The sequence below is a fragment of the Garra rufa genome, chromosome 13, assembly GCF_049309525.1.
Source record: "Garra rufa chromosome 13, GarRuf1.0, whole genome shotgun sequence".
Taxonomy (NCBI): Eukaryota; Metazoa; Chordata; class Actinopteri; order Cypriniformes; family Cyprinidae; genus Garra; species Garra rufa.
Genome location: NC_133373.1, coordinates 10,692,804 through 10,706,735, shown reverse-complemented (window position 1 = coordinate 10,706,735; position 13,932 = coordinate 10,692,804). Strand labels below are relative to the sequence as shown.

At 39.8% G+C, this 13,932-nt stretch overlaps 1 protein-coding gene across 1 annotated transcript in view; it reads left to right on the top strand.

Moving 5' to 3' along the window:
- The first annotated feature begins 532 nt into the window (after window positions 1-532).
- The window catches only part of LOC141283398 (disabled homolog 1-like), a 130,716-nt gene continuing 117,316 nt past the window's right edge, over window positions 533-13,932 (top strand). Inside the window, exon 1 of the mRNA XM_073816683.1 lies at window positions 533-736. The gene's annotated coding sequence lies outside the window, so the exon portion shown is untranslated. The remainder of the gene's footprint in view (window positions 737-13,932) is intronic.

The following is a 13,932-nucleotide window of genomic DNA, read 5'->3' as shown; positions in this document are numbered from 1 at the left end:
TTTTCCGCCCTCAATAATATCAGACTTGCAGTTCCATTTTCCTTGCAATGTTTTAAGATGAGTCATTGCTTTAATCGCCCCCTTTTTAATTTTATAGATCTGCCTTATTGCGATATTTTGTTTTCAACTTTTAAACTAAACCTACGTCGCTGGATCTAGTTTAGTTGGAGGTTTTTTTTTTCTTGCCCCCCGTGCACCTGTTCTACATGATCGTGCTGATGCACAAATGAAGCGTTAGTGTACGTTAAGTCTCAGCAAATCAGATACTCTTCATTTCTGTGCCATCATCATCATTATCCATGCCCCAACGCATCCCTTTCTGTCTTTATATTCTTTTGCACATCTTAGCTTTTTGGCATTGAAAACTCTCGCTCACCCCTCCCACTCCTTGCGTTTTCCCCTGAAACCAAGAAACCAGGACAGCTCGGCGCACGACGGGTTAACGCGTACGCGCGCTCGTGATTGGCTGCGGGAGCGGCGCTTTTAGAGAGAGGTAACCAGGCAACTTCAGCTGGAGCAGCGGAGAGAAAGAACAGGGTAAAGGGGAAAAGAAGCGCAAAAATCCCATCAGTTTTGGTGTGCGATAGAAAGGATGTAGTCCAAGTCTGTGGCTGTCAGTCCCCGGCATGGGAAAGTGGATTACTGCTCTTCTACAGACGGTACAGACTGGATACGGAGCGATTGCGCGTGGATTTTTATCATGAGAAGTATGGGATCTGAACGCACCAGTTTAAAGGTAAGAGGGTTTGTCTTACGGATGTGCTTCGCGATGACATATGGAAAGAAAAACGCCGTCGGTGCTGTTGCGATCAAACTTGTCCATGTGGAACGTGAGGACGTCTCCCTGCGCTTCGGTGATGGAGTTGTGTCGCTTGATTGAATTCACGCATCTAAAGCAATCGGGGAGATATTATTAAACACTTATCACACATTTGATTTGCGAGGAAATGAGCCGAACCAACTGCCACCAGTTGACGGTGATCATGCGTCCACACGCGTATGGAGAGGAGCGGCGTTTGCTGCATTGACATCCATGTTCTGCCCTGCGCGAAAGCGATTGATCAGCTGAGATTTACAACAACCTTTCGTATTTAACACCTTTTCCATTCACCTCCGAGTAGAGGTCTAAAACACGCTCAATTAGTGCTATATTCGGGCACTCGTTAGAAACTGCAGTGGAAAGAGGTGTTCGGTATGCGAGCCAGTGTTAAAACGCAAGAGTACCAATTCAGAGCACGATAGCGGGAGTTTTCCATATTTCAAAACGTGAAGAAACGTGTAGATTTTGTTTGTGTGGTTCAGGCAGGTTGATCGGTCCGCAGGGGCTCCGCGGCAGCAGAAGCCCGCATTAATCGCACTGCCAGTATGTGTGTGCGCGCGCGCGTGCGTGTGCGAGTGCGTGAGTGAGTGAGTGTGTGACAGGGAACCACCGGGCGGCGAGAATTCCGTTACTCGCACTCTAAGAATCTGACAACTGACTTGGGGCACCGGCGACCGCGTTTAACGCGTCTCTACGTGCCGTTTTCTGATCAGTTGCACTGCAGGAGAATGTTCCCACAGCGTTAGAAGCGGCAAAAAAAAAAAAAAAAAGAGCCCGTGAGGATGATGTGCTCTGACACAGAACATCCTCTTCAGACTGCAGGTGGACCGCTGGTTGAGGGGTAGTTTAAAACGAGAAACACACACCTCGACGTTTGCTAAGTAAAAAACGATTGAAAAGTCATCGACGTTCGTCGTGTTACGTTCCCTTGCGGTTCCACTGGGCAGAGCGGACGACGCGCTTCGTCTGAAGGACAAAAGCGCCAGTGACTGGAGTGTCCGGTGAGGAAGAGTAGGCTTATAGTAAAACCTAAAATAACCTACATTGTGGTGAACGAAAACAAGGCACCTTAGTATACATACTAAGTCATGTATGAAAGGTTTGTGTAAGGTTTAGCTTTAGGGTTAAGAGGGTAGCAAACACCATTAGCCTACCTCACACGGAAAAACGGAAGTCAATCGAAAGTCCCTGTTATACTATTAAACAAGTGTTTACGTGGCAGTTTCATCATTTATGAAAGACCCATGTGTGAAAATAGGGAATTTCACAAATGTAGCTACAAAGCAGATCGTGCATCTAAACTCATCCTTAACCTATTTAACCAATTCAGAAGCAGCACCCTTCGCTCTGTTTTCTTTTTTTAAACATCAGTGCTGACTGCTACAGTATGTTTCTGAATTAGTGTTTGTAGAATAAATCACGGTCACAAATGAGACCCCCCCCCCCCCCTTTTTTTTTTGTTTTGTTTTTTTGTCTGAACTGATCCAGGTGTCAGGTGCTCATTGACAGCCACTTGTTTTTAGGTCAGTGGATAATGTGTTAATATGTCACACATCTTTTTTTGTAATTCAGCTGTCAATTAGCATTTGTTTTCTAGATGAATGCTATTTCAGCTTAATGTTTTCAGCTTACACTTCTGTTCCGTGTGAATTGTTTTTTTTTTGTCAAGCTTTGTAGATAGATAGATAGATCAAATGAGGATGCATAAAAAGGAACAAGGTGTTTTTTTTCTGTCATAATCAGGTCAGAGTCACTATGCCAACCTGTGCCAGATGGCACACTCTCCCATCCCCTCACATTATGTCACCGTTCTGCTTATTAGTTTCTATTACTGTGGTAAAGGTGGTCTATTCTGGTCTGTTCTGGACTTTTTCTGTGTGTATCGGCAGTTAGGCCTTCCCCTTCTGCCTGAATGGGCCCAGCAGGCAACTGTGCATCTCCATGGAGACCGAACACAGAGTGTGGGAACCCTCAAAGCCAACATTGTTTTGCTCTCTCCGCTGTGTTCATTTATTCATTCTACAAGCGGGGTTTGTTTTGAGGTAATGTAGAGGTAGGGTTCATATCAAGACATCTCCTGGGCGACAGCATGTTCAGGAAAAATTAACACTAATGCCTGTTGGTTTGACCTGTAGGAACTCAATGGCAAGCCAAACCAAGCTAAAACCAGTGGGGTTGAATTGTAAAGCAAAGAATGACCAGAATTAATTTTTGCTTTTAAGAGCTACTTTAAATTGTGAGGCGGTTGTTAAAGGAATGTATTGAGATAATGGCATTGCATAAAATGGAGAACCGAGGTCCTCAGAGCAGCATGCACCCCTGGTGTCTTCATCAGAGCGGAAGGTCTTGGGAATTCCTAAGGTAGAGCTGTTCTGTGGGGGATGTCCCTTCTCGGAAATCTGTCCGGCATAGAGAGGAGGCATCGACTGCCGTTCCTCGTCCTCAGTATCGATCTGTCTGTTCTGTGTGACATTATCTGCTCTTGCTAATTAGAGCTCAGGATTGGCCTCACCCATCGGATGGCATCCGGCTCAGGACATGACTCTGAGTCTGAGGGCACAGCTGCCACAATTTTGGCCCATCAGATACTTTCCATTCAAAATCCAGCAGTAAAAGTGATCATCTATTTCAAAGAATTGCTGGATGCTTTGCATCTTTGTGTTCTGTGTGGTCATGCTGTGCCATGATAAATGTCAGCAGGGCTCTGCATAATGTAGGTATCTCTGTGTAGATATTCCAAAACCCATGTTCTTAAAAATAAAGAGTTTCTATTGGCATTTAAGGTTCCTTGAAGAACCTTTAACACCTATGAAAGATTTCTATTTTACAGAAGGTTTCTTAAAAAGTGGGAAAAGGTTTGTTGATTTTTAAAATGGTCTTCACACTATAAGAACAAAATTGTTCACTTAAAGGTTCTTTGAGATACCAATAATGGTTCTTCATTGATATTACTTAAAGCTTAAGGTAGAATTTCACTTCCAGAATAAAATGTTCCTGACAATTTACTCACCCACATGTGATCAAGATGTTCATGTCTTTCTATCTGTTTTTACAAAGAAATGAAGATTTTTAATAGAAATGTTCCAGGATTTTTCTCCACGTAATGGACTTCAACGGGAGCCAATGGTTTGAACGTCCAAATTGCAGTCTCAATGCAGCTCCAAAGACCTCCACACGATCCCAGTTGAGGAATAAGCGTCTAATCTAGCGAAATGATCGACCATTTTCTAAAAAAAAAAGAAAAAAGAAAAAAAAAGTATAACTTTTTAACCACAAAAGCTCATCTTCACGTATTACGTGAATTATGTTGGAAAGGTAACACATGGTTAATTCTTTGTCTGTGTGCTTTAGTTCAGAAAGGTAGGGTAGGGTGAGAAACTCCATCTCATTTTGTCCTCCAACTTTAAAATCGTCCAACATCCTTGTTTTACCTTTTTTTGTAAAAGGTGTTTGACTTTCTTTGCACGTTCACGACGCAAAATCCAAAACCCAACAGGAAGTCAGTTATTTTAATTTTTTTCCAGCAATTTTTGTGTAATTTTTTCCATTTTCAGGCATCGTACTTGAACAAACTCCTCCTAGAGATTTATTCAGATCAACACCAAATTTGACTTGGTCGGTACTTCTGCCTATGTGTCACGCATGACCTTTCCAACATGATTATGTAATGTGTGAGGTCGGGCTGGTGCAAGATGACCAATTGTGGTTAAAAAGTATATATATATATATATATATATATATATATATATTATTGTTAAAAAAAAATGATTGATCGTTTTGCTAGATAAGATCCTTATTCCTCGGCTGGGATTGTGTAGAGCCCCAACTGCATTGAAACTGCAATTTGGACCTTTAATGTCCAAAATGTTTTCCTCAAAAACATTAATTTCTTAGGAATTATAAGGACATTTTTATTCTGTAAATGAATTTATTCCTTAATGTGTGTTAAAATCGCAGCAAATCATGTTGGAGCCTTCCTAGGCAGTTCACTAGGTTTTAGTCCAGAGCATATGTACAAAGGTTGTACAAGGTGGAAGCAGTGGTTCTTTTTGTGCCACATGCTGTGATGCCACACTGGCATCTGCCCCATAATCTCCCTAAAATGACCACAATCTGTCTGCACGGCTATTTGGGTCCAAAAACGCCACTGAAACATTAGTCCACACACAGCAAGCACAGGATACTTTCACATGTAGTTTCATTTTTAATTTATTCCTTGTCTTCATGTTTTATATTCTGGCCTTCTGTTTTTATTGAACCTGCCTTGAAATACGTAACTAACAATTTGCATAACATTGACTGCAGAGGACTGCGGTTTCATGGACTTGACCATATATCTGTTTTTCATTTACCTCCTAGTTTCTAGTACCTTTTCTAACTGTTCCAATCAAAATCTCCTCCTTGAGCTATGAATAAAGAACCATGCTTATTTATTTATTTTATTCAAACCGAACCCACCAAATTAACTCAGTACAGTCCCATCTCTCGCTGCGGTATGGAGGTACGCAACGCTCCACTGACTCAAGCCTACCCGTAGAAACAAAAGGGAGTAAAAAGGCAGACAAAAAGTCAATGGTTGATAATTTAGTCCCACGAGAGCCTCGTTCCAGAGCGAGTTTGATGTGCTGCATTGCAAACAAAGACTGGGAGAAGCTCAGAAATGCAGGCCATGCAACAGTCTCAGTACATTAACACTTCAATTAAATCTATTCTCTCTATGTTCTCATTTACTTGCGCTCACACTTCGACGACTACTCTCCCGGGACTGATTCTTTATTTGAGCCGCTACTTGCCGCTCATTTACAATGTTTTATGCTTTGCGTTGCCAGAGCCTGGCGTTTTGTGCACCTCTTCTCTCCTCTGACATTTAAAGACAGTGAAAAAAGCAGAGATGAGAAGAAAAGAAAGGAAATGAATGACATTTTAAACCTTGCTTTTCTTCTCAGTTGTCTTTTGTATACATACACTGCTCACAAGTTTGGGATCAGTACGATTTTGTAAATGTTTTTGAAAGAAGTCTTTTATGCTCACCTTGTCTGTATTTATTAGAACAAAAATACAGTAAATCGTCCAACATCGTTGTTTTAATTTTTCGTAAGAGGCGTTTGACTTTCTTTGCACATTCGCGGAGCAAAATCCAAAACCCAACAGGAAGTCGGTTATTCAAATTTTTTTCAGCAAATTTTGTCATTTTTGCCATTTTCAGTCGTCGTACTTGAACTCCTCCTAGAGTTTTAAAATATTAAAGTTTTAAATATCATCTCAGTTTAAAATAAATGTTAATGTATTTAAAGTATTATTTCTCACAAAAAAATCTTACTACTTAGATTTTTTGTCTTGTTTCCAGTCAAAATATCTAAAAATTCTTAAATCAAGAAGAATTTTCTAGACGAGTTGTTTTCAGAAAGAAAAAAAAGTCAAAATTAGGTGAGTTTTTGCTTAGAACAAGCAAAATAATCTGCCAATAGGGTAAGCAAAAAATCTTATTTCAAACAGAAAACATTATTTTGCTTGTTTCAAGCAAAAACACACTTAATTTTGAGTCGTTTTTTTTTTCTGAAAACAAGACAATAATTGTTTATTAGTCTAGAAAATCCTTCTTGGTTTAAGAATTTTTAGATATTTTGGCTGAAAACAAGACAAAAACATCTAAGTAAGAAAAACATGTTTTGCAGTAAATATAAGAAATGCTACAGACATTCAACCTTTTTTTCCAAGTTTTTGTTCTGTCGACACAGACGAACAGTTGTTGAGCAAATGGCTGTTGTCCACATGGCATCAGGAGGACCTTATTTTATCCCCGCTGAGTGCCACTTCTGTTTCCAGAGCAAAGAAAAACCACCTCTCGTCTGTTTCTTAAAAGGATAGTTCAACTAAAAATGGTAGTTCTGCCATCATTTATCTGTAAGACTGGCTTTCATCTGTGAAATGCAAAAAAAATCTGCAGAAGTACATGAAGATAAATGATGACAGAATTTTCATTTTTGGTGAACTATCCCTTTAAAACTTAACTACAAAATCAAAAGGAACAAAATGGCTCCCTGAGGTCCCTAGACCTAAGGACCCGAATTGCTTTTTTCCTGACAACAAATTGTATTAGATTAATTCAGCTCTTACTGTTTTTTCATCTGGTTTAATCTGTTGTCTCTCATCCACTAGAGAGAGAGGGAAAGAAAAGATCCAGCGTGACCTGCACAGTGGGGCCCCGGTCTGCTTGTATATTAGAGTGGGCTTCAGCTCTTTAGTATGCGCAGGCCTCCCCATGCACCATTATCAAGCTGAAATGAAAAGCCTGTATTTCTCCGTGGCGGACAGAGCAGTGAGCTGCACAGAGCTGGAGCGCTGCAGCTGTAATGCGTTCTTGGAGAAAGAGGGTGCAGTTGAATGTAAGGACGGAGACACACACGCAGAATCAAAGACATGAGGTTTGCTCTACTAATGTCAGTGTAGATTTGTCAGTAATATGACGGTGTGCATATGCTGCCAGCTGGTGGTATTCTCTGTCAGATGTTAGCCTGAGGGCAAGACAAGCCAGGTCTGTAGTCAAACACTAGGGAATAATGCCACTTCGGCTGTCTAATGAGACGCACAAAATTGCTATCTCGGTTTTGTCTCAATGAACAAATAAATTGCTAAAATCCGTCATTTAATTTAATCCACGTCATTCTTTATCTTGCTCAGGACTGGAATTCACTAAGATGTCAATAAATTGCATGTCAAGGCTGGGCGTTTGTAGAATTTGCGTGCAGAAACCTCTGAATATTTTGTATTTTAGTTTCAGAACTCTCAATGTTCTTTTATTAAACAACGCATGAAATGCTTTGACAAATTGCGTGTGTTGATGCATTTCCTGTCAGACGTATTAGTTGGGGTCACTGTGTTCTCCTGAACTAATTCACTCAGCTGCACAGTTTGGGCACTGTTGTTTTTGTTTCTTTTTTAATTAATATTTTCATACTGTTTTGAGTTAGAGGGTTCACTGGTTTACTCCGCTGCTCATCCTGTAGCGGCGCAGCAAAATAAATCAGTTGTGACAATGTTTGTCGTCGGTTTTGAATGTGATGCAGTAGAAACTACAAAATAATGGTTGGAAATGTCATTCTATTCAGGTTTTTGGGAGGCACTGAAGACAAACATACACTCTTCAAAATAAAGGTGCTTCAAAAGGTTCTTCAAGCGATGCCATAGAAGAACCATTTTTGGTTCCACAAAAGAACCATTTCTTGCTTACCTTTTTATAATCTGAAGAACCTTATTTGCCACAAAGAACCTTTAGTGAAACAGAAAGGTTCTTCAGATGTTAAAGGTTCTTTATGGAACCATTTAGTCAAAAAGGTTCTTCTATGGCATTGTGAAGCACATGACTAGTGTAGACCATTTCACAAATAAATTAATCTTATGAGCTGGTTCTTTGTATTGAATCAAAAACATGCTACCATAGTAGCTCAATCCTAGAGACAAATGACTCAGATCTTTTACTGAATAGTTAAGAAAGGAGAGTTGGCACTTGGAATCATTCTGAAATCAATCTGCAATGCATTATTTAAAACACTGGCAGAGAGAAAATTAAAAAATGGATGTTAAATGCTGGGATTCTGTATAACCAAGATGGATGAAAAATTAATCAAAATGAATATCAAATCAAGTCTGTTTTGAAATCAGACTTAAGTGTGAAAACCTTTTACAGCCCAAAGCAACAACAAAACCTTATTGCTATTGTTAAATGATGGCAACTGGTATTAGAAGGATTCTATAGAACATTTTGTTGGACTAAAATGTGCATGCACTTGAAAATAAGATGTTTTATCAATATTTTAAGTCTGTATTGTCAATATTTATATGATAGTGCACTCTAAATGGCCTCAACACTAACAGACCAAAGGGGCATCCAAAACTGTATACTGTCAATTGTGGTGTATTTCAAATCTTAAAGGATTAGTTCACTTCCAGAACAAAAATTTACAGTTAATTTACTCATCACCTTTTCATCCATGATGTTCATGTCTTTCTGTCTTCAGTCATAAAGACATAATTTTTTTTAAGGAAAACATGTGAGGAATTTTCTCTATATAGCAGACTTCAGCAGTGTCTGCGAGTTCGAACTTCTAAAATGCAGTTTAAATGCAGCTTCAACACTGATTTTCTTAAATAAATTACTATTTATACACTTTCTAACCACAAATGCTCATCTTGTCTAGCTACATTGCTGCAGAAGTATTGGCCAAGTGTTTACAAAGTGAACGTGCAAAGAAGATCAAACACCTTTTATTATGCCATTTTTAAGGTGCCTAATATTGTTTTAGGAGTCTACACTTAAAAATAGAGGTGCTTTTAAAGGTTCTTAACAGCGATGCCATAGAAGAACCATATTTGGTTCCACAAAGAACCATTCAGTCAAAGGTTCTTTAAAGAATAATTTTTTTCTTACCTTTTTATAATCTGAAGAACCTTCTTTTGCCGCAAAGAACCTTTTGTGAAACAGAAAGGTTCTTCAGATGTTCAAGGTTCTTTATGGAACATTTAGACAAAAAAGGTTCTTCTATGGCATCATGAAGCACGTTTATTTGTAAGAGTGTACAATAGATTTACCTGCATGCAAGCTCAAACAACAGTTTTGTTTTCTCAGATTATGCATTAAATATCACCTCATTTTCCAGCAATTCTCAAAAGATTCGTTTGAAGCAGTTCAAAGATTAAGTCTCTCTAAACCCCTCCTTTCCATAAGCCTGCTCTGCTCTGATTGGTCAGATGGCCCAATCTGTTGTGATTGGTCCACTGTGTACTGCCATAGTTCCGTATTTTGAACGCTCAATAGAAACTTTAAACATCTATCATTTATTGTACTTACTGGTATACTGAGTCATCTTTCAAGAGCAAGAGTGTTTTGTTCGAAACTGCATAATAGGGGCACTTTAAAAGTACATTTTTAATGTATCTGAAAACACACTTTTTCATATTATTTTAAAAGTATGCTAAAGTGTACTGCTTTTTCACAAAGGGTTGTACAGTGTGTTGTTGCAGCATGATTTTCAGGGGTGTGTGGCGTTCATTTCTTTGATCGACATGGCCACATCTGTGGTGTGAGAGTTTGTCCAAGGTGTGTCAGCTGGATCGCAGCTCATTTGGACCAGAAAAATCACATCGGCGCCCGATCCAGATGTGCCAACCATAAGCATCCAGCACCTACCATTCCAACCTGCTGCCTTCTTTCTCTCCCCCTCTCTCTGTCAGTCTTTCCCGCTCTATTCTCCATCCAGGAATGTGTGTAGATGTGTTTATTCATGAGAATCAACATAGTAAATGCATCTGGACAGACAGAAGACCAGCCTTGAGCTCTGGAGACGGGGTGTTTCCATAATGATTACATGTCAAAGAGCTACGGCGCAACATCTCAGGCGGTCTCCTGGCATTATTGCCCTGGCTGGGAGAGATTTCGCTCTCATGTTGCCAGCCCTTGTACTGCAGGAAACTGATTCTGTTTTTTGAATAGTTGCCTGGGAAATGTACTCTGTGGCTTTGCTCGGAACGAACATACATCTCTCCAGAGCGATTGCTTTTCTCTTCTCCTCCGCTGCATGTTCTGCTAGAAATAACTGCACTTCACCGTCTCTCTCGTTCTCTCTCTCTTGGGGAATTCCATCTACGAATCTGTTTTTTCCCTTCTCTTATCTCTGTGTGCAGGGAAGGATTCAGAGTTGCGTGTACATGTCTGTGCCGAAAAAGAGATGAAAGAAGTATTTTTTCCCTTTTTTGTGTTTGATATAAAAGCAAGGGCTCTTTTGCTTGTGATAACACTCAGCCTCTCCGTCTCTGGAGCGCAGTCAGGGTCTAATGCGCAGACACTCTATTGCACCCGTGCGTGTCATCGCAGAGCGCTCGTGTGCGCGTGTGCGCATATGTTTGAGCAGGGCCATATTAAACTGCCATTCTGGCGTCGCGGCGTGTCATGCTAAAACCACTGGATAAATGGCCGAGACGCAGCATGCACCAGAGAAAGATGGAGAGATATGTGGAGGAAGAGAGAGGGAGGGATTAGATGGATGGATAGAAAGATCGTAGAATGGCACAAGATGGCGAATGTCATCAGTAATGGTTAGGCAACTGTGCATGGACGTACAAACAAGTAAATCATTCATACGACAATTGGTGTTTTATGGGGTCCCAGAGGAAATGAGCTTATTCAGAAGTTGATCTTTCCTTGGGTTCTCAGTTTTGTTTATTCAGAGAGAGAGAGAGTTCATTGTAAAATGAAATTCTGTCTTTATTATGTGCTCACACTCATGTTGTGAGTATTTGTGAATTTTTTCTTCTGTGGCGAATTTTCTGGAGAATGTCATGCTGCTCTTTTCTATTCTGTGGAAAATCATTGTGACCATGGCTGTCAAGCTCCAAAAAGGCCAGATTTGTGTGCTATATTGTGAGTCCAAATCCATTTGATAACTTTGTGTGCATGGGACACATACTACAACTCTTTCTTAAGCCTGAAGCTTTTATGCCTAGATTTCAGTGCTTTGGGGAAAGTGATCACACACTTGCTACCCAGACTTGGAATATAGCAAATGGACTACTTTTATGCTGTTTTTCTATCTGAAAAGTGTGATATAAAGATTAAAGGGGTACAATGGATTAAAGGTTCACCCAGAAATAAAAATTCTGCCATTAATGACTCATTACCCTCATGTCGTTCCAAACCTGTAAGACCTTTGTTCATCTTTGGAACACAAATTAAGATATTTTTAAAGAAATCCAAGATCTTGCATAGACAGCAATGTAACCACGTTCAAGGCCCAGAAAGGTAGTAAGGACATAATTAAAATAGTCCATGTGACATCAGTGGTTCTCAACTGTAGTTTGAATGAAGCTATGAGAATATTTTTTGTAATAACAACTTTATTTGACTATTTCTTTGCTTCCATGTCAGTCTTCAGTGCACATTTACAAGATTACCATGATGCAAGCTGGAGCCAATCCAATGTCCAATTCAAATGTCTTTTATTGTATTCTACAGAAAAAAGGTGTCTCCTAATATATAGGTATAACTCCTAAATTAACATTTTTAACACATAGGAACAGTGTAGAACTATAGTATGTATGTATACAGTTGAGGTCAAAAGTTTACACCCCCCCCCCCCCTTTCAGAATCTGCAAAATATGAATTATTTTACCAAAATAAGAGGGATCATGAAATGTGATGTGAAAATATGATGTTTAGGCAAAATAGGAAAAATGTACACGTCTGTTCAAAAGTCTTCACCACCCCCGGCTCTTAATGCATGTTTTTTTTTTTTCTTCTGGAGCATCAGTGAGCATTTCTATATTCTATAATAGTTGCATTTGAATTCCTAAGTTGTCCTCAGTGTGAAAAGATGGATCTCAAAATCATACAGTCATTGTTGAAAAGGCTTCAAATACACAAAAATGCTTGAAAACCAAAGAATTTGTGGGACCTGAAGAACACCAGGCGGGTTAACTGTTCAGGACAAACGAAGGGCTCATGAACAACTATCACAAAAAAAAAATAAAAAAAATAAAGACACAGCTGTGGATCATTCAGGTAACAACAGTATTAAGAATCAAGAGGATGAACGGGTTAATTTTTATAAATGTAACTATTATTTTCTCTTGTGGACTGTAAACATCTTTTATGTGAAATATCTTATTAAGGTCAGTACTAAATAAACAATACCATGCATTTTGTATGATCCCTCTAATTTTGGTAAAGTAATTAACATTTTGCAGATTCTGAAAGGGGGATGTAAACTTTTGATATCAACTGTATCGATCAGATAATATGGTTGTGGAGGAATTTGATGAGAAAAGGGATAGTTCACACAAAAATTAAAATGCTTGTTGTTTCAAACCTGTATGAATTTCTTTCTTTTGCGGAAGGTATTTTGAATACTGTTGTGTAACTATTCCATTGTATGAACGAAAGACCTTGATATATTTCTCAAAATATAATCTTTTATGTTCAACCTTGCATAATTTGTGATTTCTCTTCCTCATGTCCAAAGATCACATACTTACCATCACACACATTTCCCTTTTAACCTAGAGAGTCATTTATTTCTTTTGTCTTTTTTTTCTTCAGATCTGTTGTTCTCTGGCTCTCCTTTCTTCTAAAACCTTGATCCCCCAGATCATTTGTCCCATTGTGGAGTTTCACACTTCACTGATCTCTCTCTAGTAGCATTTGATTCTTTTGACTCAGGTAGCATGTCCAGCAGACCTCTCTCTCTCTCTCCCTGTGTGTGTGTATGTTTCTCAACACCACAAGATCCCACACTTCTCCTCTCACAGACCTCCCAAGATTGAAAAACAAAGCATAGACACTCCTTATCCACATTATGTGTGTGTGAAACCATTAAGATAGCAAGTCTTCAATTAGCTTGACGTGTTAATGACATTAGACTGTGGCAGATAAGAGCCGGGCGAGATGGCCCTCTCGGAATTGATGGGGTCTGATTAGAAGGTGGTGGCTTAATAATCCAGTGTCTTTAAATGAGATGCCCTCACACGGAGAAGACCCAGATTTAACTTGCGCACACACACACACGCGCGCACAGAGCCACTTGACAGTGAGCTACTTGGATGAGCCCCGGCAGATTTAGCTAAGCCCCTCCCCAGTTTAATGACAGCCGCTGAATCGGCACGCTGCTGATAGCAAAGTGGCACAAAGTGGGTTTAATGGAACAGGGCAATTCCAAAGACCATCAGGATTAAATTGGAGTGAAATGATTTGGGGGAATAGAGAGAGAGAGAGGAATAAAACTCCCTCCCCTTATTGCATGATGAACAGAAATGGCAGCCCTGGGTGGCGTGATCATTTAGAGACTCTGTATGTGTGTGTGTGTGTGTGTGTGGCTAGATGAGAAATGGAGTGGAATGGCTAGTGGGGGAGGAAGAGACGCAGAATCATGTAAGGTTAACTGTGGCGATAACCCACATTTTAAATGTGTTGACGTCTGTCTGCTCCGGAGTGTTTGAGTGGAAGAGAAGCGCATTAGAATGCAGCTGTAATTATAGAGCGTGTGGGCAGAGTGATTTGCCCTGGCATGGATGCCCGGTGTGGTTAGGGGTGGGTTATTTGGCGGACAGCTGTGCCCTCCATG